Source organism: Hypomesus nipponensis, chromosome 18, assembly GCF_054491055.1.
Source record: "Hypomesus nipponensis isolate SF chromosome 18, ASM5449105v1, whole genome shotgun sequence".
In the NCBI taxonomy this organism is placed as follows: domain Eukaryota; kingdom Metazoa; phylum Chordata; class Actinopteri; order Osmeriformes; family Osmeridae; genus Hypomesus; species Hypomesus nipponensis.
This window is the reverse complement of record NC_140378.1, coordinates 1321110-1345448: the sequence shown is the minus strand read 5'-3', so window position 1 is coordinate 1345448 and position 24339 is coordinate 1321110.

Below are 24339 nucleotides of genomic sequence, written 5' to 3'. Positions count from 1 at the left end.
ATAAGAATAAATATACCTAAGACAGTACTGTGAACAACCACACACAGTCATTACATAATACATAACATTGTGCACATTATGTTTTGGCAGCATTAACAGTGGTGATTGCAGTTGGACCTGTGTAGGTCTTCTAGTGCGAGGAGAGGGCAGCCAACAATCTTTTGAGCGGTGTTGATGACCCTCTGGAGCGTTTTCCTCTGAGCCACTGTACAGCTGGTATACCAACAGTGACCAACAAGAGAACAGAATCCTTTGACCGCCATTGTTGTACGTTTTTACAACTCTTATTTCAGCTAAACAGTACATGTAAATCAGCATCTGAATTAAAATGTGACGAGAAAAGGACAGTGTAGTTGCTGAAAATGTGCTTATTTTATTGATGAAATGGTTCATTTGTAAATTTGCTCCGACTTTTCGATAACCTAGCTAGCATCGGAGTGCAGCGTCATCTGCTGTGAATTGCTTTCAGCACGCAGAGCCGTCGGAGTAGTATAAATTCAACCAGTCCGTCCGACTCCGTGCGTGCGTCTGTCCGTTAACGGAGACGCAGAAGTATAAATCGGCCTTAAGGCTGCAGGAGAGACTTGATGTAGGAGAGACTTGACTTGATTTTTGTGGGCAGGGAGAAGTTGGGCTGGCAGCCAGGCTAGTATGCTGCATCTTTAGACAAGTTATTACATTCTTATATTGCCATGTACTGTAAAATAATGAAATAATGAACAAAACATATAAAGAGTACAATGGGTTCAGAAATTCAGAATCACAACGCTAATGATACCGGCAAAACTAATCAATAACAATTATACATGTTGGTTACCCCTTGATTTCCTAGAAGTCCAGAGAGCATTTGTTGAGGCTTTGACCCTACTTCACATTCTGACTCACAAAACTGCCCTTTTGTTTCTGGCTTTAGGTTAGCTACACTAAGCCAGATTGATGTGAGTTATTGTCAACTATATAATTACAAAGGCAGTGATGGACATGGGTAGGCTCAAGGCCAGTAGTAGGGTGGTAGTAAAAATGTTGAAGATAGGTCAGCTTTCACACAAAAGCCAACATGCATTTTTCCTAGTAGCTTTTCTGAGAATTGTAGAAAAGTTCACTGCATTCTAAAACTTTGGACACTCATTTGAGAGCTACACTGCTTGGCCACAGTCAACTTCAGTCAACCCATGGTCCATTAATGCTGCATTAGGCTATACCCTCCACCTCCTTCCCATCCAGCTCCTGTGCTGTGTCTCCAGGGGTATGACAGCAGTATGTGGGTCAGAGCTGCTTTCTGGGGCTGATGGCCCCTGTGGCCCCCTGCAGGCCGGACACAATAGCATCCCCCGGAGCGGGTACCATTGCTGGGATTCCCTGGTGTAACCGGGGCACCCCTCACCCAGGGCACAGACACACTGGCAACAGCCCCACAATCAATTCCTCAATCTGTAAAGGGAAATGGCGAGACGCTGGCAAAAGACCATAGTGGCTGTCGCCCGCACCTTTTTGGACTGGCCCACCCACCAGCGCAGATGATCTTTGTCTAATCTGATCAGACCAAAACTTAGGCACCATGTAGTCTGGCAGGGTTGAAGGCAGCACAGTTTTCTATGCTGATTATCCTCTGAAATAGCTCCCCCCACCACTAATACATTAACACTAATACCACTAATACATTTTAACAATTTACAATGGTCTTATAGTGTCTGTTTGCAACACTTCTTGACTGTAAACAAAGAAAAAGTTACAGATCTTGTTTGAATATATCCTTTTATGTTCAAATTATGAGTTTGAATACATTTATTTGATATTGTCATCTGTGTGAGGGAAATTTTAGTCACTTCATCAACTGTAAATTGTATAAACTTGTTCATCTTCGTACAAGGAAACTTTAGTTAAATATCCTCCCTACTGTTTTTTTTTAATGTAATTGCATTTGACATAATTCAAGTTTAAAATGTAAAATCAACGAATAGACATCATCTGGGAGTTCAAACCAAACTCCCAGCCTCTGTCGCCTCCCTCTGGACACTGATAGGTATGGCTACTATCACTACAGTCATGTCTGGGATGAGAGAGATACACAAGATCACTTTCACGTACAGAATACATAGAATGAAACAGAACATTTAATTAACCTGCTAATTTGTAGCGTCACACATATGTGATCGTTCGAAAGTACCGTCACACGTGTGATTCTGAACATTCCAACCAACAATTTTCCGATAGACAAAAACTATATTTAAAAACGCTATATTATCGCTTTAAAATTTCATTTTAGAAACAAGATTAGTAAACGGGCCAGGGGTCTCATTTATAAAACTGTGCGTAGGATTGTTACAAAAAGTGTACGTACGCCCAAAAGCCTAAAGTGGCGTACGCACACAAAAATTCAGATTTATAAAACCGTATGCACACCTGTACGCAATGTTCTCTTTATAAATCACAGATTACCCACTAGTGTGCGTACGTGAATCAGCATTGTACCCCGCCCTGAACACGCCCATTTTTAACCATTAATAGTCGATGCAAATCACCTCATGAATGCTAATCTAGTATCTCATCATGACCCTGGCATTCGATTGTTGTTAACGGTAAATCATAGCGCATGAGAACTTCTCAGACACTGTTAGCCTATTGGTGGAGCCCGAAAACTAAATAATTAAATAAATAAGTACATTTGGTGGCCGGTAGATCAACAATTTAAAAAAACTGTGCGAGTGGCGTCAACTGTGCCAGTGATGCTGCGAGTTGAGATACAATTTGAAAACAAAAGCGTTTCGTTATGAACAGTAATCTATTCAAATCTGGACTGAAAACGAGGACAAGAATCACTCAGTACAAGCGCAAATAACACTGCTGGATGTCATCTTCGTGATAATCATGAAATGTAATGAAAAAACGTGTGTGTGAGGAAAACAAAATATATAAATATTACGAGAAATAAGTGCAGCTGGTTCTGGCAGGGCAATCGGGCAGCGCGCGTCAGTCAGTCATTGGGGACGTAAGGCGTCTTACTTCACCTTCCTTACTCCACCCACTACCACACCCATGTTAGCAGCGCATATCCATTGGGCCACGTCCGATAAGTCGTCTTTAAAAGACTCGCGGATATGCACACACTCACCCCGGTCGTTGTATGATCAGTGCTGCTGCCACCCTCCACCGTCCCTTTTCTCCCCCATGCTGTCTGTATGTCTATCCATCAGGGGGATTATATCTCTATTGCTCCCTGCCTCATATGTCATGTATGTATGTGTTGCATCGAGGAGGCAGGGAGTGCTTCCCTTAGATCATCCACTCTGCCAAAGTAAATCTACATGTCCATGTCATGTAACAATAAATGCTCAAATCTAATACGTGATTGTCTAGACTGAAATGTTATTTCTGCAGTCTGACTACAGTACGGTCATCTGCGTCGCCAATTCCAACTGTTTTCAAAATGTGCATAGGCCTACGGGAGGGTCAGAGTTTGCGTGGAGGACCACACATTCTCCAGTCAAGTTAGTTTTTTATATATCACAACCTTTGCGTGGAAAGTGGCGTACGCACATTTTCAGCCCCGATTTGTGCGTATGCAAGCTTTATAAATGAGATCCCAGATCTTAAAAGCTTATAAAACTAGTCATCAGATTTTGTTTCACATTTTGTTGTGTTACAGCCATATTCCAAAATTTATTAAATTCATTTTTGTCCTCAAAATACAACACACAATACACCATGAAACAAACATTTTTTTAATGTTTCGAAATCTCAGTGTCCCCCTTCATCCGTAAATGGAAGAAGTTTGGAACCACCAGCACTCTTTCTAGAGTTGGCTGCCCGGCCAAAAGGAGCGATTGGGGGAGAAGGGCCTCAGTCAGGGAGGTGACCAAAAACCTGATGGTCACTCTGACAGAGCTCCAGCATTGCGTGAAATTTGACTGCTCTACAATGACACTACAATGACGCTAAGTATATAGAATATCAAGTATTGATAAGGTTATAAGATGTTATCAGCTTGTGGAGGGCAGCCTTGCCAATCGGTGTATGCAGAGAAGCTGGAATCATGGCTGGTTTTCCATCCTGGTTGCTGAGGGACATCCCCACCATCATCCTCAGATTCATTTTCTCCACTCCCTTCATCACCTCATCAACCTGGATAAAAACAACATATGGTTGACTCCATGGCAAATGGTGACATTGGTAGCATCGTCTTCCTTCCCTCCAACATCTTCCCTTCAAACTTCTTTATTCTGTATTTGCATGTAGGCTGAACTGTACTTTCTGTAATCCTATTTTGTTCAGGAGTTACTATACATAAGATTTTTAAATGCCTTTTATTAAAAAAAAATACTGCATTTGAGAGAGCTTTAAACATGTCAGTTCTTCATCACAGTCACTTTCCTCAAACTCACTATCCTCACAACAAAATCCATTGGTGGGTGTGGTTCAGACAGTAGTGATTACATGATACTTTATTACAACACAATATAATACATGTTTTGGCATAATGGTTCTGCTCGCAGCGGCTCCCTGCCACACCCAACGGAGACATTGGGCCTCAATCTCGAACGCAGTTAAGAAGAATTTAAGAAGGAATTTCATCTGAATTGGATTTAGGAAAACATTTGGCATTCATGAAAGTTTTCTCATTAGGGATTTGTTCTGAACTTCAGAAGACTTTCCGAACTCGAAATAGCAGTCGTAAATCGTCCAGCGTTGTCTCAAATGCGATTCCTTAACCCGTTAATTAGTAGCGTCACGTATATGTGATCGTTCGAAAGCGGGCCCCACAGAGTACCGTCACACATATGTGATTCTGAACATTCCAACCGACTATTTTTCGATAGACAAAACTATATGACAAACGCTATAGTATGGCTTCAAAATTAGGAGGCTAACAAGTAACACTAGCAGTTAGTGGCATTGCTACGAGTATAATGCTAGGTTGCTAGGTAACGGAAGCTAACTAAAGCTAGCTAGCTTTCGTTTTGAAAAAATAACTCACTCTGGTGGCAGCGTCGGTAATATTTAGAACTCACTCCTCTAAAGGTTAAAAAACACAAGGGGAATCACATTTAAGAAAACTCTCCTTGTTAGAAGTGTTAATGAATTTGTGAGAAATCGTTGGTGATTGCAAGGGCGTAGGTCTGGTCTCAGACTTGGTGGGGACTTCCACCCATCAACCCCCTCCGGAGCGCAAATCGAGATGCCATTCTGTATACTATCCCTAAAGAGCTAGTATAACTGTATAATCTTAAAAAATGCACTCTCCAAAAAGAGACTGTAATGATGAGAATGTAATGCTGAACAACAAAGTGTTTTATTATCATAAACCTCACCTGAAGCCCTGATGATGTTTCCTCAGCCTGCTCTACATCTGGAGTGTTTTCATGCTGTCTTTCCTGCATACAAAATGGTTCATTCATTTTATAGCCTATCCTATGGCTCGCAAGTTTAACCCTCCTACTATATTGTGTACAGTGTTATTTGGACATTAATAATCAAATAATGATTCATTATATTTGAATAACCAACAGTGTTAACTTATTCACATTGACAACTGTTTTTTCCAGCACCCGTTTAGCAATGCAGTGACAGTCCATCAACTGTGAATTTGTCCTAGGCTAGACTCCTAACCTTGTTTGAAAGATTAGCTACAGAAGCTAGGTGTAGCAGTAACAATATCCTGGGTAACATATAATATCACCAGTTAATACTTTTTCCACAGTAGAATCTGCATTTGAAAGCCTGGTCACTATCACTGCTAGTGTGGCTAGTTATTTAGCCTGACTTACACTGCTTTTTGAAAAAGCTTTGTATGTCCCCTTTCTTCTTCTTGGGTGGAGGCATATCTGATCTACAAAGCACAAAAAGGGGCAAACATGTACATGCTGAAGGGCAAAGGGAATATTAAAATGTGTTACTCTGGCCTTCTATGTATGTATTGTTGGCAGACAGCCCTGGTAAGTTAGCTGGACCGTGCAAAGCTTTGCTTTGCTTGCTTGCACTGGCAGTCGCAGACAAGCTAGCGGGTGGGTTCGGCGACAACGGTACGGTACAGGCTGTACCGTACAGCCTGTACCGTACCGTTGTCGCCGAACCCACCCGCTAGCTTGTCTGCTAAAGAATGTATAATACATTACAGTACAATTCTAGAACTATAATCATTAGCTGTATCACGGGCATGGCATTATCTATAATTCCAGCTATTAATATTTGTGGCAACTTAATCACCAAATGCATCATGGGCACTGTGCACTATATAGCAACAGGAACAATACTCTTTATAAAGGATGCAGGTATTAAAGTTATGTATTGTGCTTATTAAATGTATGTCTTATGAACTTAGAACTGTGCTCAGGCTTAAAACATTGTGTCTCACACAGGGTGTGGGAAACAGGCTGTATTTTGTGTTGTTATCTCTCCATTTCAGAAGCAACCTTGAAACCGGGCTGAGAGAGCACCCGAGCAGGTGGGATGCGTAGGGAAGAACAACTCCCTGATACACGAAAGACCAAGCACAACCCTTTTTTGATATTACTGTTTCAATTGCACTGTATAATATATGCTGGGGCAGGGTACCTAGCGTCCCCCCCCTAAATCTACGCCCATGGGGGATTGCGTTCACATCAACTCTACAGACTATGGCAAGCCGTTTTATCATTTAACCAACGAATTCTTGATATCCAAAATTCGAATTCTTGATATTAAGAATTGCATTTTGGATATAAAGAATTCGAATTTTGGATATCAAGAATTGCATTTTGGATATCAAGAATTGCATTTTGGTTATCAAGAATTCAGTTCTGGATATAAACAATACGGATTCTTGATATGAACAATTCATTGGTTAAATGATAAATTGGCTTGCCATAACAGACATCCTCGGATTTAAATAATTACAATAGGCTAATTAACCTTGCTTAGTGTGCACACTATTCGATTCAGTGGAGAACAATTCCACCTTTTCTACCAGTGCACCGGTTGTTTTTCGCTTGGACATAACTTGCGTTCCTGTTGCTTCCCTAATTGTGTCGATTCTGATAAGGAGCTGTCGGGGAGTGTATGTATGCAAATTCAGGAGCACGAGGACGCGCTTTCAACTTAAGAAAACTCTTCCCGGGGAGCACAGCTTAGAAAACTTCTGTTGCGTATGTAACCCAGTGGAAAGTATAGCTATACCAGAGCCTGTTTAAGGAGAGCCTTGCCACTCCCTATTAAGCCCCATTGTACCGAATTTGACTGCAGTTCCACCAGAGTTCCACTGGGGGTGATCGCGAGCGAGTGCATGTTAAATGGGAGTCTATGGAGCTAAACGGCTAAATGTGTCTCTTTCGCCTGATTGTCGTTGAGAAATCTCCGATTTGATTGCAGTTTTTGCATGTTCAACATGGATTATAGGTCGAAAGTTGAATGAACGAGTACTTATGTATTTTTGATTTCTTACAGGGTGAGTCGTTGTTGCCCATAACACCCTAGCATTCTGCTAATGAATGCTGATTGGTTGGTGAAAGACTGATACGACCAGAGCTCCCGCTTGATGGCATCCGAAGCGGAATCAGAATGTCAGAGCATTAGCAACATTAGCAACAACATTAGTAAGCCAAAACTCTTTCTAGCATGTGTATTGACAGGAAGAGCCTAACCTGTCAGCTGTGTTGTCGATGCCTCGAGAGAAAAGTGGAAGTAACCAGAGCTTGCCGTCAAGCAGTAGGTCTGGTCGTACGATGTGTATGACGTCAATGCCATTTTCTAAGGATTTTTAGAACAGAAAGGCGACTTTAAAACAATCTAACAGCCTCCAGTGTGTTTTTTTTTTCCTCCCCTTTCGAATTCAGAATTCAAATTACTAGACAAAAAATTATATCCTGAGAAAAGTGGATTTTGAAGGGTACCGCTCCATAGACCTCCATTCATTCTGCACTCGCTCGTTAGCGCCCTCACATGGAACTTCAACCAGTTCAGAACCCGGAAGTTTCCCGAGAGTGGCAGTTCTCTCTATATTAGACATTCTCTGGCTATACCAATACTTGGTTGTAATAAATACATTTGAGAAGATGGCCTATTTTAAATAAAAGGGTTACAGTTCAATGGTTATAAATATATAGTTAATGTTTACAATTAATAATGTTAAATATGCTGTGGTCAAATTGTTTAGAAAAATGTCATTGTGAGAATTAAATGTTAGTACCTAGGGACAAGGAATTATCTGAATGTTTGTTTTGATTGGTTGAGGTAAGAAACAGGAAGATTGTAGATGTAAAAACGTAGAAAGAAAGAAGATAGTTGAACCCCGCTCATGGTTGTAAGCGGTAGGAGCAAGTTCGAGAATTCGGTACAGAATTGTAAAATTTTGTTTCGTGATTGTCAACGCGATAGTTAAAGAAGAGAAATTTATGTTGCATGGGCAAGCAGCCTAGAAATCTTCTACTTGAAGTTTAGCGTCTGTATGTATGATCGTTTGTGATCGAACCGTGATTCTTTTCATTACTGTAGTACAGTCAATGGACGTTTTGCTAGTGTTTAGCTGGAAAGCTAACACTGGGAACTTGGACTTGGCCACTGTTTTGCTAACAAAGCTAACATAAGGGTTACAAAGGTAGTTGTTTGCCGACGTGGACGCAACAAATTGAAGTGTTTAATATAGCGGGCGCTATGGCGAGCGGAAAGGGACATGGATAACCTGCCGAAGGTGACTGTCGACATCTACTTCTGGATAAGTTGCTACGTCGTCAGATCTATTTATGGATTACGTACTTGTGGATAACGTCGTCGCCATACTTTTAAGTACATTTTAGAGTAAATTTATAGTTATAAAGTTTTTGCCAGTTCATCATTTTGGAGCTAAGTTGCCACGTCGTCGCACCTACTTGTGGATAACGTACTTGTGGATAACGTCGTCGCCATACTTTTAAGTAGCCTACATTTTAGAGTAAGTTTATAGCCTACTTATGAAGTTTTTGCCAGTTCATCATTTTGGAGCTTTTAAAACGAAGCAAAGGCATTGTCAGAAGATGACTTTAGTCGTAGCCCGACATTAAAAACATTTTATAGTGGGTTGGCTGATCGCGTTGTTGTACCCAGTCAAAGGAATAAACACACAGGAACATCATGAACATTCAATGGTCTAGCCCAGTTATCCTGGCAAAACATGTAACATGTTCTATATTTATTGCCAGGACACGGTCCAAGTAGCCAAGGCATACGTAAAATTGAAAGCTAATTCGTTTGGAATGTCTAGGCTATACTTGGTGTTACATGTTGATGTTGAGCCTATTCGATTTAACAACTTCAGAAGGACAACACCGGCAGTGGATAATATACTGGTTGAGAATGTCTATTGTGGTGCTATTACTTGAAACATTTAGCCTGACGTTGTCATACTCATAATTCTAGACAGAATATGAATTTGAGAACTCTCCGTTGGGCTTTGACTACGGGGCGTGTTTCAAACGAGCCTGGAAAACAAATGCCTCTTCGCTCAATTGGATAGACCTACAACCAATCAGAGCAACGTAATATGTTGTTTGTTCAAAACAAATTCAACTTAAGCGCTCTTTTGTGACGTGGGTGATTACGTTACTGTTGATCATCTGTCCATCATCGTATAAAGCCCGCCCTGGCAATTTCATTGGTACGCCCAGATTCTGGTTTTCTGTAGTTGTTCCCCAATACGAGACCCTCCAGACCCAACTTCCCGACCAAATTTTTTTGTGGGCGGGGAGAAGTTGGGCTGGCAGCCAGGCTAAGAAACATTGGGACTCCGTTCAGTTCCAAGAGTGGATGGCGGGAGAAGCCCATATGAAAGTAGCAGCCTATTCTATCTATTACTAGATAGGCCTACTAACTAGCCTGCCAGATTATTTAGAGTTGGCCTTAGGTTTTCTTCACTTTACATCTATGGTCTAAGTAGAATAACTGATTTATAGCCTATGCCTTATAATAAGATGGACCTGTATAAACGATTAAGCTAATATTTTGCTAAACATGTGAATCTAACTAGGAAGAGAGATCATATTTCCTTCCATTAATAGCTTCTCTCAACTGCCTCCTTGTAAATACAGAATCTAATAAAAAATCCTTCATCTCACCTACAAAGCACATTGATGGTTGGACACCATCATAATTTATAGAGCTTGTAAGGCTGGGTGTCACCCTGTCCCTACCTCTCATTCTAAAATCTGGAGACAAAGTCTCTGCTTGATGGGACTCACACCTCACTGTGTTACGTTGTTACTTACTGTCACATTAGTAGTCATGTGTTGATAAGTAATGGTCAAGATGTGGTGTGATTGGTTGTTCTTGTGTGTAAAGGGAATTGTGAAGCAATGTTCTGTGGATTCTTCATCTCCTGAGGCCTCAGCTCTGGCTTGTCCTTCTCGTTCTTCACCTCCAACTCTCTGGGTCTCCAATCATGGTAGCGTAGGTAAGATTTAAAACCGTTGCTTTGTATCATGTTTACCTTGTAATTGATTTAATTAATTTGCAATGTTATTAAATGTATATTTAATTTCACCTTACTTTGACCATTCTTGCTCAGATATAACCCATAGTCAAATAACTACAATTTATTGTATTGTAGGTATTGACATCATTTGGTTAATGTTAATACACTATTCAGTTTCCCCTCTTCCATTAAACCATGGGGGAATAGTTTTTGCAGTTTGGCAAATATTAAACACCCTACAAACTCATAGTACTTTATTACCCGACTAGAACCCTGCACTCCCAGAATATCCGATATATTAAAAAATTAAGTATGGTGGACAGAGAATATTGTTTAAAGAATTGCTGTGTGAAATCTCATTAATAGAGGATGATTATCCTTAAACAACCATACGGAAAAAACGCCTCTTCTTCCTGAGGAGACTTAAGAAGTTTGGCATGGACTCATCCTCACTAACTTTTACAGATGCACTATAGAGAGCTGACTGTTTGCATCAATGTGGTATGGGAGCTGCACAGACAGGGGCCGCAAGGCCCTACGTAGTGTGGTCCGGCCTGCTAAGTTCATCATTGGCAGGATGCTCCCTGCCCTACAGGACACCTACCACACACGATGCCTCAGGAAAGCTGGCAGGATCCTAAGAGACTGTTACCACCCCTTCAGTCTTTTCCCCCCGTTGCCTTCTGAATGCACATTGATATGTATATTGATACATTGTCGACACACTCACTAGTCATTTTACACATTACATTGTTTTTCTTCTTCTAGTAGTCATCATGAACTGTGGAAGGGACATTGCAGCCTTTTTTGCCCCAGTAAATAAAAAAAGTTACAGAAATTTAAGTATTGAGAGAGCTGAGGAGCTGGAAGAGGGAGAACCAGAGCCATTAGTATGATTTTAATGTAAAGCTAAATTCAAGTATTTAATGTTTAAATATAATTTGTTTCAGGTTATTTATGTGCCCCTCTGATTAAACAGTGCCCCTTCCCCCCCCTAGTAAAATTAGCCTAGAACCGCCACTGTGTCATAGGTGTAAACTTGTTCTGAATACTTATATCATATCATGCCAGGTTGCTTTGCGTTGTCTTTAGAATTTCAGTGCCCAGTCTGACCCTGTGTTGGTCTGTGTACCTGACAGTAAAAGACTTGAAATGTAAATTTGTGGCACCAAATGGAATAATTGCTCGAGCTGGAAAGAGTTAAGACCGATTATTTGTGTCGTCGTTTTTCATTTTGTGTTGTAATGGTTACTAGGAGAAAAACAAATTCATGACAGAAACTTAATGGTAACTTTAATATATATATAAATATTACAACACATAAACAATGGAACAATAGAATGTAACAATATAATGAACAAATAATAATGCCTCCAAGTCGATATAAGTGACAGTAAAATGTGTTGTTATCTAAAATTAACATTGTATGTCTGTGGGGTCATTCCACATTCACATATTAATTATTTATATTTGTTTTGTTTGTAATGGACTGTAACACTTTTATTATACTGTTAATTGGCATATTTATATGTCACACTATGCCCAGATAAAGAGGCACATAGGGGTTTATGGGTAGCCTACTAGCATTCACATCATTTTCCGACATCATTTTGTTAAGGACAATTACCAAAGTAAAAACAAAGTACTCTTATTTACATTATGAAATGTGTTGCTTTACATGTAGCTCTCCTTACTTGAAACAAAAAATTAATCATAAAAAAAATAGATGGCTTAGATCATCTCCTGTACTTGACTGATGATGAAGTATAATCAAACGCCAAAATACCAAGTAAAAACACAGAATTGAAGGAATCGTTGTTTTGGTGAAAATGGATACCTGTGATGACAGGTATAGAGAAGAATAGACTGGCGTGTTTCATTCAGGAGTATTTCTCATTGTAGCCTACTGCGCGTGCGTTGTCAGCATATTGAAACAGAGAAGCTTTTGTTCGGGGACCAGCCTGTCAGACTATATAAACAATAGAATGTAACAATATAATGAACAAATAATAATGTAACAGATAAACTAGAGAGGGTACAATTTCTGGGGAAATTGTAGGGTGTGCTTGCTTGCGTTGGTTGCAGGGTATTTAAATTACATTTTACAACTTATATTTCTGTATATTTTACCAAAAAATGCATAGCCTACTTATTATTTATAAAGATTACATAGATTTAAAAGCATATTTGTTTCTGCTCATTTACAACTCAACATGGGCGTATATAGCCCTAGTTGTAGGCTTGAGCCCCCCAGAACTTTCATAAGCCCCCCCAAATGTTTTATATATAAAAAAAAAAAACTTTTTACATTTTTTTTTTTCTTTCATATTTTAAATCTAAATGTGTTCATTTCTCTACCTAAAACCCACTAGAGGACACTATTTAAAAGGATATTTTCAAAAATGTCTTCTGTGGGGGCCCTAGTTTTGCTGGGTCACAGGAAAAATAATTGGTGTTACCTAGGGGCTTAGCCCCCTCAAAAGTGGGAACCTAGATTCGCCCCTGCAACTCAAAATACTAAGAGTGAAGAGTGGAATGAAATAGTTGTCTTCTCATTTCCCCTGCAAGAGGGAAAGGTGATCAGCAACCTCATAGTTGGATCAAAACGAAAACATTTGGCAGGCCGGTGTAACAATTGACCTAATCTCTATGACTTAAATGTCATTGCAAGTTTTTCCCTCCTCGTGATATGTTCAGGCATTTAGCCTACTCATATTGCATTCATTTATTAATAAAGAACCCCCTTTGAAGCTTATTTCAACAACGACGTTACCAGCAGTAGCTATCTCAGATGGAATCGCGATTCAAATAGTACCATCTGCTAACTGAAAATATGCCCCCAAAAACATAGCTAAATAAGCTTGACATTTATTTAGGGGAAAATCACTCATTCATAAAAATGTCAGCGATAGTGATCATTGTCAGTAACAAGGCAAAATGCGATATAGCCCTGATGTGTGGAGAAGCTACCCCGGTAAATTGTAGGCTACTCCTACTACTAGACTGTCGCGTTGGTTGAATTCGATTTAACGTTACTTCCGTTGTACGGTTTAGGCTGAATTGAATTATTTTCATGAACAGATTGACAAAGTTTAGGCTGTGGCAATGGAGTTCAGGTTGGTAGTCACTAGTCAGATCGGTTCACCTATTGAAAGACTTTTGATTGAAGTAGGGGTAGTGCCAAACATGTGCCGCCGTTTGACTTCCTACGAACTGTTAACAGCTGTGGAGATGGTTTTTTTCAGCTACTAGACTAGGCTACAGTACAGCATTGCAGTGAGCTACACTTGTTTGAAACCACAGGTAATGATAATTTCACCAACAAATCGTTTACTTGTAATCTAATGTCATAATAAATCCTACAACGAAAATGTATTTGTGAGGAATGCTTATTTTAACGATTGAAAACAGATGCATCATAGGCAGTGTAGGGGGGTAAATATTGTCCAAACAACCTAAACTAATTTCCCTATGGTTTAGAGGAAGATGGGAAACTGAACAGTGTATTAGCATGAAGCAAATAATGCCAATACCAATAGAATTCCAGGTATTTGACTCTATGAGTTAAATCAGAGCAAGAATGGTCAAAGTATGGTTAAATGAAATACGCATTTAATAACTTTGCAAATGAATGAAATCAATTACAAGGCAAACATGTTACAATATGAAAGTTTTCAATCTTACCTACTCTACCATGATCATTGTAAATCAGAGAGAAAACAAGAGGTGAGGAAGGAGTAGGACAGTAGGACAAGTAAATTGTAGGCTACTCCTACTACTAGACTGTCGCGTTGGTTGAATTCGATTTAACGTTACTTCCGTTGTACGGTTTAGGCTGAATTGAATTATTTTCATGAACAGATTGACAAAGTTTAGGCTGTGGCAATGGAGTTCAGGTTGGTAGTCACTAGTCAGATCGGTTCACCTATTGAAAGACTTTTGATTGAAGTAGGGGTAGTGCCAAACATGTGCCGCCGTTTTACTTCCTACGAACTGTTAACAGCTGTGGAGATGGTTTTTTTCAGCTACTAGACTAGGCTACAGTACAGCATTGCAGTGAGCTACACTTGTTTGAAACCACAGGTAATGATAATTTCACCAACAAATCGTTTACTTGTAATCTAATGTCATAATAAATCCTACAACGAAAATGTATTTGTGAGGAATGCTTATTTTAACGATTGAAAACAGATGCATCATAGGCAGTGTAGGGGGGTAAATATTGTCCAAACAACCTAAACTAATTTCCCTATGGTTTAGAGGAAGATGGGAAACTGAACAGTGTATTAGCATGAAGCAAATAATGCCAATACCAATAGAATTCCAGGTATTTGACTCTATGAGTTAAATCAGAGCAAGAATGGTCAAAGTATGGTTAAATGAAATACGCATTTAATAACTTTGCAAATGAATGAAATCAATTACAAGGCAAACATGTTACAATATGAAAGTTTTCAATCTTACCTACTCTACCATGATCATTGTAAATCAGAGAGAAAACAAGAGGTGAGGAAGGAGTAGGACAGTAGGACAAGTAAATTGTAGGCTACTCCTACTACTAGACTGTCGCGTTGGTTGAATTCGATTTAACGTTACTTCCGTTGTACGGTTTAGGCTGAATTGAATTATTTTCATGAACAGATTGACAAAGTTTAGGCTGTGGCAATGGAGTTCAGGTTGGTAGTCACTAGTCAGATCGGTTCACCTATTGAAAGACTTTTGATTGAAGTAGGGGTAGTGCCAAACATGTGCCGCCATTTGACTTCCTACGAACTGTTAACAGCTGTGGAGATGGTTTTTTTCAGCTACTAGACTAGGCTACAGTACAGCATTGCAGTGAGCTACACTTGTTTGAAACCACAGGTAATGATAATTTCACCAACAAATCGTTTACTTGTAATCTAATGTCATAATAAATCCTACAACGAAAATGTATTTGTGAGGAATGCTTATTTTAACGATTGAAAACAGATGCATCATAGGCAGTGTAGGGGGGTAAATATTGTCCAAACAACCTAAACTAATTTCCCTATGGTTTAGAGGAAGATGGGAAACTGAACAGTGTATTAGCATGAAGCAAATAATGCCAATACCAATAGAATTCCAGGTATTTGACTCTATGAGTTAAATCAGAGCAAGAATGGTCAAAGTATGGTTAAATGAAATACGCATTTAATAACTTTGCAAATGAATGAAATCAATTACAAGGCAAACATGTTACAATATGAAAGTTTTCAATCTTACCTACTCTACCATGATCATTGTAAATCAGAGAGAAAACAAGAGGTGAGGAAGGAGTAGGACAGTAGGACAAGGCAGAACTGAGGAGAAGGTCTCAGGAGATGAAGAATCTAAAGAACAATGCATTACAATTCCCTTTATACACAAGAACAACCAATCAGACCACATCTTGAATGGGGTGTGAGTGCCATCAAGTTGAGACCGTCCAGAAACTCCAGACTTTAGCATATGAGAGGTGGGGGCAGGTTTGACACCCAGCCTTACAGCAGTAGTATGTGTTGCCCGAGCAACAGAGGCTAATGCCATGAAGCAATGCTTCAGTGAAATTGTAGACTACTGTTTCCGAAAGTAGATGTAGTTCCTTAATATTACCTTGTATTGTACATTACACATCACAATTGTGTGTCATATCAGTAAAATGAGCAAATAGTTATCACCCAGGCCTCTTTGCTTGTGGCGTTTCTGCAGCTGCCTAGCTGTAAAGAAGTTAGCCTAGCCATCTCCCAGAGGTTAACGAGCTGCTAAACTAATGTTCTGCTAGAGATAGTCACACGAGTTTTCGTGACGTTAGTGACGTTAGTGGCGTCAGTGACTGTGGCTAGCAAGTTAGCCACCGTTAGCTTCACTTTTCGCCACAAAAACTGAATTTCTACTAAACCGTGCAACGGAGCGTAAATCCCAATACAAGCAACTCAATTGCTACTAAGACAAAACCTTTGACACCTTGGTTGCCTATGTAGTCCAAATATTGACAAAGTTTTAGGGGTGGAAAAATAAATAATATATATGTGAGATAACAATGGTTCAGGCAGGAGGACTCAGTATGTATTTACTTGCAGGGATGCAAACGGCACGCTTTTCGGCGCCTCCCGCTTTTTTCACGTCAGTATGGGTGACTTGTGTGAATCGTGCAGATCCGAAGTTTTTTTTAAGGGGTGGGGGGGGGGGGGGGGTCTGATTATAATTGCACCAACAGTAATTCTGGATTGCCTCCACCAAACAAGTAAATAGGAAATAAGCAAATCAGCAGTATGTGCGCAAGCCTACTCGTGTGTCTTCTTGCATCTTTTACTGTCTATGGCGAGGTGACTCAATAGGCAGATCCGGACCTAGACGCAATACAAGCAAGTTTTCATTGGTGCGTGTCCAATCTAAAGCTCCATCAGGAGCTGTAATAACTGTAATCACCATGACAATTCACTCACTCAACATTGGCCGCAACCTTTGTGGGTCACGCAGGTCGTGTGTGACATTGGCAACAACGTAGGCTCATCAATTTGGCTAGCAATGGCTAGCAATTTCGTCAACAAATACCAAGAAATAGGTTGCAGCAGTTTGTCTTTTGACTACACTTGCAAAATCCGCTAATAGGACTGAGCTTGAATAGCTTCGGCAACTTTTTATAGTACAAAATCCAGACATCCCGAAATGCAGAAACTCATTTCCGGGAGATAATTGCAGCTTTTATCCAGTGACCGTATAGTTTTGAAACACCAAAAAAACTGTTCAAAGCAGCCCCATTCAAGTCCCTGGATGCTGGGCTTCAACAGAGAAATGCACTGTGACGCTATGGGAAAGTATGAGAAGGAAATCGAGTCAGTCGACCTGCTACTATAATGTATCTGATTCTGAACGAACTCGTCTTCGAGATGAACGTGTTCTAACACATTCAAAATGTTAACATAATAGTAAATATTTGACCATACATTTTTTTGACATTTTAGGGGAAGCCGAGTTTCCCTTGCAGTCTTAAAGAAATCGCCTACTGTCATGGATTTTATTGGGGTGACCATACACAGCTTGTGGCAAGTAGAATAAACTACCTCTCAAAAGTAAGACCCTACAGGCCTTGTCCTCCATTGATCCTGTGGTGAGGGGCCATTCCCAGGCTACTCAGCTGAAGGAGTTGGCTTGGATCATCAACATTTAGTGCCCTTAGGTGGCCAGGAAGAAGAGGAAGGAGTAAAACCAGAAGAAGTGCTAGATAGTTTAATAAGAGTTTATGTATCGGAATAAAAAATGAAATAGAATGTTCCAAATAAGTGTTGGTGTATTTTGATCTTCAGAATGTCATTTTACTCAATGTGCATGTAGGGGTGGGCCAGGGATGTCAGGGGGTTGGTGGCAGAGTAAGGATATGGATATTTGCTGCGGGGCGAGGGCTGAAATTACTTCTCTCTTTTTTGACCATACATGTGTTTGCATCCCTGTACTCGATACTTTATTCACACGGTACAATACATCATTGTAACATTTGATTTGGCATTATGGTTCTGCTTGAATCGGCTCCCTGCCACACCCAACGGAGACACCGTCTCTACCTCCGAGCAGAGAGCAGCGACGCATTCCCCCAACACAAAACCACATGCCAGACGAGACAATGCATGAGACTGCTGTGTTTATGTGTGCTAGAAGTCGACTAGCTGAGCGTCGTGTTAGCCATACTTACCCTCAGCATCGCATTTCAGAGCAGACTGTGCCCCTGCTGCAGATATAGTGAATGAATTGAATGACCGTGATTACTGACTGAGGCATGGCCTCGACTACCCAACTGAGGCACGGCCTCGACATCCCAACTGAGGCATGGCCTCGACATCCCAACTTTCAATGGTGACTGTCACCTGTCGCTCCACATGCTGCTGCATACCCGCGCCCAGCCAGCCACCAGACGAAACATTTCTTATTAGCATTTGAACACCTAAACATGGAGTGAGTGAATACATAGCCTGAAATACAAGAACGAGAAGAGTGAACGTTATTAGAGGTTGGAAGAGTGAAAGCCATCCTCCTGGCCCTCCAGACATCCTTGCATTCAGTCTGATGTAACAATGAACCGTTGCAGATGACCAACGACCCATACTCCCAGCGTAGATGATGATACCACTTGAGACGTCCGACGTAGCCGCTCCGATTCCAACGAGTGCGCCGAGTAGCTACGGTTTAGGATCCAGACCACAGCGCCGGCACAGGATTCCAAGCCGGCCGGTAAACCAGTAAGCCGCCATGCTTCCCGGCATTGGTAACGAACGGGGGCCCGCTCATTACCGTTGATGAACGCCAACGGAAGTATTTCACCATGGAAGACAGGGAACAGAAAGAGGAGTTAATCTGTGATATCACGACAGGAATAGGCTACCCACACTTGCCCTTTTTAGAACCACCGTGGACATGTGCGAGTCTATGCCTCAACATCCCACCAGAGGCGTTGCCTCAACGTCCCAACGGAGGCGTTGCCTCGACAAACCAAATTGAGGCACTGCCTCGATGTCCCAACGGAAGTGTTGCCTCGACATACCAACTGAGGCGCTGCCTCGACATACCAACTGAGGCACTGCCTCAACATACCACCTGATGCGTTGCCTCAAACCACCTGAGGCACTGCTTCGATGTCCCAACGTTGACGGTCACTGCGTCACCTGACGCGCACGCGCTCCTGGCCAGCCACCTGACGAAACATTCATTTGCAAATATTAAGCAGGCAATGCATGACATGAAGTGAACATTACGTAGTTTGGAGGTAGGGAGGGTAGATGCCATCCTCCTCTGCCTTCCATCACATGACTGCATTCGCTCTAATGTAACATTGAACTGTTGCAGATCAATGACCCAAAACTGAGCAGTGAGCCAAGACCACTTGAGATTCCAACGTTGTTTAAGGTCCGGACCACAGGGCCGGCACAGGATTCCAAGCCTCCCGGTGACAGTTATGTAGTCATGCTTCCCCGGCATATGTGACAAACAGGGCCTCGCTCATTGCGGTCAAGGAACGCATACAGCGGAGGTGGTGCACCATGTAAAAGAGGGGACAGAAAGCGTAGTTAATATGCCATGTAACAAGAGAACCCGCCCAGCTTCACACTAATACTATGTTAAGTAGGGTATGCATGTGTCTATGGTTAAGTCGCCAGGGTAAGAATGTGCAAAGGTCAAGGTTGGAATGTGACATCACTTACGTTGTTAACCAACCCGGGAAGAAATGCTGCCCACAAACATTTGCCCGTGATGCACATCCAGCTTGTAAGACGTCTCACTACTGTTAATCTAATGCCCTTGATTGTTACTGTGTCTTCATTATCAAAAGACACAACGATGCCTCTTCCGGCACCATATTACATTTGCATTTAGTCAACAGACACTCTTGTCACAGCTACAAGGAACCCTTGTATCTTATCACATCATATTAGCTTAGCCCACATCAGAGAGCTACAAGGATAGGATACAAATTCACTTTCAAATCTTTATGACGGATGTGCAACACCAGGTCAAACTGGGCCCTGAATTCTCAGGACAGAAGACGCAAGCAACCTGGCATGACGTGAGTACCTACAGAACATAGATTACATCTTAACTAAGCTAAATAGTTTAACCTCCTGAATAGAACATATCCAATACAATATACTGGACGTCTAATACGCCTACTACAACCTATACCAACCTTATAGACCTAAGAATAATATAATACACATACTACCCCTACTACCCTATGACAAGTGGGGTACAAATAGCAGGATACAGTCGAACAGTGCTGTGACTTGCAATCGCCCGCCGAACTCCATTCCAACGAGCCACGAGCCCTTCATTGCATCCAATCCCCAACACAATGCACCGACAGGGAGCTAAAGTTGCACCCCGGCAATACAGAAAACGACATAGTTCAAATGCCCGCAGAGCACGGCCCAAATCGCGATAGGATTGCAACCCTCAGACGACGCAATTGTGCAGCAGCCCGCAACCGATTTAGCCACAGCCACAGATGGGAACGACGACCGACCGTGAGACGATGCGCATGCGAAATTAAGACGCACCCGCTACGGCGCTGAAGCCATAAGAGCATGAAGACATCCGCGATCTCCGTTTAATCCCGACAGGTGCCACTGCGACTGTTCGGGGCATACCTGACACGTAGGCGAACCAGCCTGCCAGACCCATGCAGCGCCCACGCCTGCCCGGCGATTGACTGATATTGACCGATATTGCCAAAACAGACAGGATCAGGTAGATCAAGCAAAATGCCAGGCCCCGTAACCCTGTCAGACACCGCAGATCAGGTGATTCTTAAGACTCAAGGGGAGCTCAGCTTCCCCTAAATGTAAAATTACGGTTAAATATGTACTGTTGTGTTAACATTTGAAATGAGTTAGACATGTTCCTCTTGAAGACGAGTTCGTTCGGAATCAGTGCGTACGTTAGCAGGGCGACTGACTGATTCCGTCTCATACATCCCTGTAGCGTCACAGTGCATTCCCCTGTTGAAGCCCAGCTTCAATGACTTCGATGGGCTGCTTCCACAGTTCTTCGAAACTCTACAGTCAGTGAATAATGCTGCGATCATGCACAATTACACCACGTCCCTCGTTTTCAGTTTACCTAATTCCCACACTGCCTTTGAGTAAATTTTTCTCCGTTAGTTTGTTCGTTCGTTCATGTATCCATTCATTCAGTAGCCCAGGCTATTGTCGTAGGGCTGACTAGCCAAATAAATGAATACGTAGGATAAAGACTGAAAATGAGCTTCCCCTATTCGAAAACCAGCAGCCGCCACTGCCTCAGATATATACTGGTAGCTGTGCCACCGACTAAAGGAAACACAGACCAATCGCGGCCCACAGATATCCCTGCCGGATCCTTGCTAGCCCTAGCGACACATCGGGCTCCTGAGAAAACATTTGCAGTAGCACACACTAGTGACATTGAGCGGACATTTACCCAACCATAAGTTTGATCTGGTTTTATGATTAAAACCCTCGCATTGCATTAACATTCAGTCATGTAGCAGACACTTATCCAAGGCGACTTCCAAGAGAGCTTTAGTGCTAGTTCAATACCATAACAACGATACATCCCCAAAACAAACGACGTCCAGGGCAAAACCCAGCCCAGTAGACCAGGGGAAACGCCCGCACCAGAACACGCCACCCACCGAGCCCAGCAAGCGCGGCTAACCAGTCCGGATCCAACACGGACCAGTCCAGAGTCGATAACCACATAGACATGCAGGTTAGATCCCGCAAAAAACGCTGTGCTACACGCAGACAGACATAAAATGTCGTCCCGCCGAACCACGGCCAGGCGGCCACAGGCCCACATTACACCAAGTGTTCCCAAAGATTCAGCCCCACACAGCAGAAAACCAAGCCAAATAACGACCTTACCCGAAGACACAAACAGCAGATTAAACAGAAGCACCTTGTGTCGCACTAGCAAGCAGAGTGCAGCGATATCTTGATTAAATACCCGCCCTGCTAAGGTGTGCCCCTATTGCGTGATGACGCACTGCCAGTGACACGCTGCTAATGAGGCGCTATGTCTCGCGTCCCCCTGCATGAACCAGCTCCGCTTGTTTGTGCCCTTGCCGAAGGCAAAGCACACCCAATAAGGATAATAATGAGGAGGGAGAAGGGTAGTAAGACAGTAGGCGGGAAGGGGGTGGGGGGGAATGAGGAAAGGATCAAGTTAGGCAGTCCCAAAAGTGGGTGACTGAATAATACCAGAAATCATATAGTTTGAGAATTCCTCATGAGGCGTGCAAAGGCAGCCTCAGGATGAGGCCGCAGGTGTTGGCCTCTGGGAAAACCCTCCTCTGGGCCCTTACAGGCTCATGGTGTAAAAAAGCCAGGGCAGGCACCACACTGAACCCGAGCGGAGGAATTCTCCCTGCCCCAGTTGAGAACCTGAGGACATCCTCAAGGCTCACTTTGACTCCATCCTCCAGTCCATCCTCCTCTAACAGGATAGCATCTCCAACTGCAATGTAAAAGATGGGACACATAAAGAATAATTCAAGGCTAATCTAAAATTAATTTTATGCATAATGTCAAACAATTTGACAGTACATGTATTTGTAACAATTTCATTGTACACACTTCAAAACTGTAAAAGCCACTAGATCATCAAACACAACAGGAAATGTACCAACAGCAGACTTTATTTTTGTGAGTGTGGGTTTGTATTTTTTTGGGAGTGCATGTAAACTTATTATGGACAAAAGGTGGAACATGCAAATACCAAATGTTTGGATAGTTATTCCCCGCATTGAGGAAGCAGTTGAAATGAAATCCCGGATAAGCATTACACCGTCTTAAATTAGTATTTTCTTTGAGCAATTTCGATATACTTGCAGATAGTTAGATCCTGTATAAAGTGGAACACTATCTTACCAGAGATATTTCAGAGTTAGGAACACTTGATTTTTTATAAGATCATAACTTCCTTTGATAAGTATTATAGTATATATGAGCAATATGGTCATCATTTAGTTTCAAGTTACCAAAGTGTGCATACCCTCTATATCGATGAGCCAGTCCCTCCAGTGGCCAACTGCTCTCTCCTCCTCCAAACGCCGAGAGCTGCCTGCCCTTGAGTAAGTCACCTTAAAGGTGTCTGTGACTATGACTGCTGTCAGCAGGGCAGGGAGGCCTCCCACAAACAGCTGCCTTAAGGCTGTGTTGTTTTTGAGAGCCTGCAGCACTCCTAAGGCTTCCATGCCCTCCTGTAATCGGTAAAGAAATTCCATAGAATTAGATTAGTGACATTACTACCTGGCTATACAAACAGGTAGCCTCCTTCTGTTATAAAACCTTCGTAAAAAATATTAAGGCAGTTGATACAAATATGTTTCATTTACCTTAACAATTCCCATAAAAAATGTTTTTTAAACATTCTTCGTATTACATACATGTGTGTGTATAAGGTATTACTAGGGCTGTGAAAAATAACGCGTTATGATTAAATTACAGGATTAATTCGTTATTTTTGTTTAACGCATTAAACGTAATATACCCACAATTCCACCCAATCTGCAACTTCTGGATGAGAAGTTCGTGTTCCAAAAAAACTAGATGGAACATCCATTAAAACCAAAGTGATATGCACACTGCGGGAAGACGTTATCGAGCGTCTGCCAAATGACTGAATGCTAAATGACTGAATGTTATCATTTAGCAATACCAGCCTAAAGTAACCTTTACCACCTCAACGCGAAGCATGCGTTGGTCGGCGAGGGGAGTTCAAGTAGAATGCGCCAAACCACCCTCACTGAACAGCGTATGTAGGGCCCTCACTAAGTCTGCCTGTGACAAGGTGACTCACTAGCACAGTTGCCATATGTATTGCAAAAAGCTGTAGACCGATTGATATTGTTGGGGATGAGGGGTTCACCAAAGATTTGCGAGTGGCAACGGGCAGGGACGTGCACAGGCTATGGCTAAGGTTGCCCGGGCAACTGCCTGTTTGCCCTCCTCAAGTTAAAGTGCTAGCCTGACGTTGTCATACTCATAATTCTAGTCAGAATATGAGTCTGAAAACTCTCCGTTGGGCTGTGACTACGGGGCGTGTTTCAACCGAACTTGTAAAACAAATGCCTCTTCGCTCAATTGGATAGACCTACAACCAATCAGAGCAACGTAATATGTTGTTTGTTGAAAACAAATTCACCCAAGGGCTCTTTTGTGACATTGTTGATTACGTTACAGTTGATCATCTGTCCATCATTGTATAAAGCCCGCCCTGGCAATTTCATTGGTCCGTCCAGATCCTGGTTTTATGTAGTTGTTCCCAATACGAGACCCTCCAGACCCAACTTACCGACCACATTTTTTGGTGGGCGGGGAGAAGTTGGGCTGGCAGCCAGGCTATCAAAGTGCCCCTCTGAGGAAAATAAATAAATAATAGTAAATTTAAAC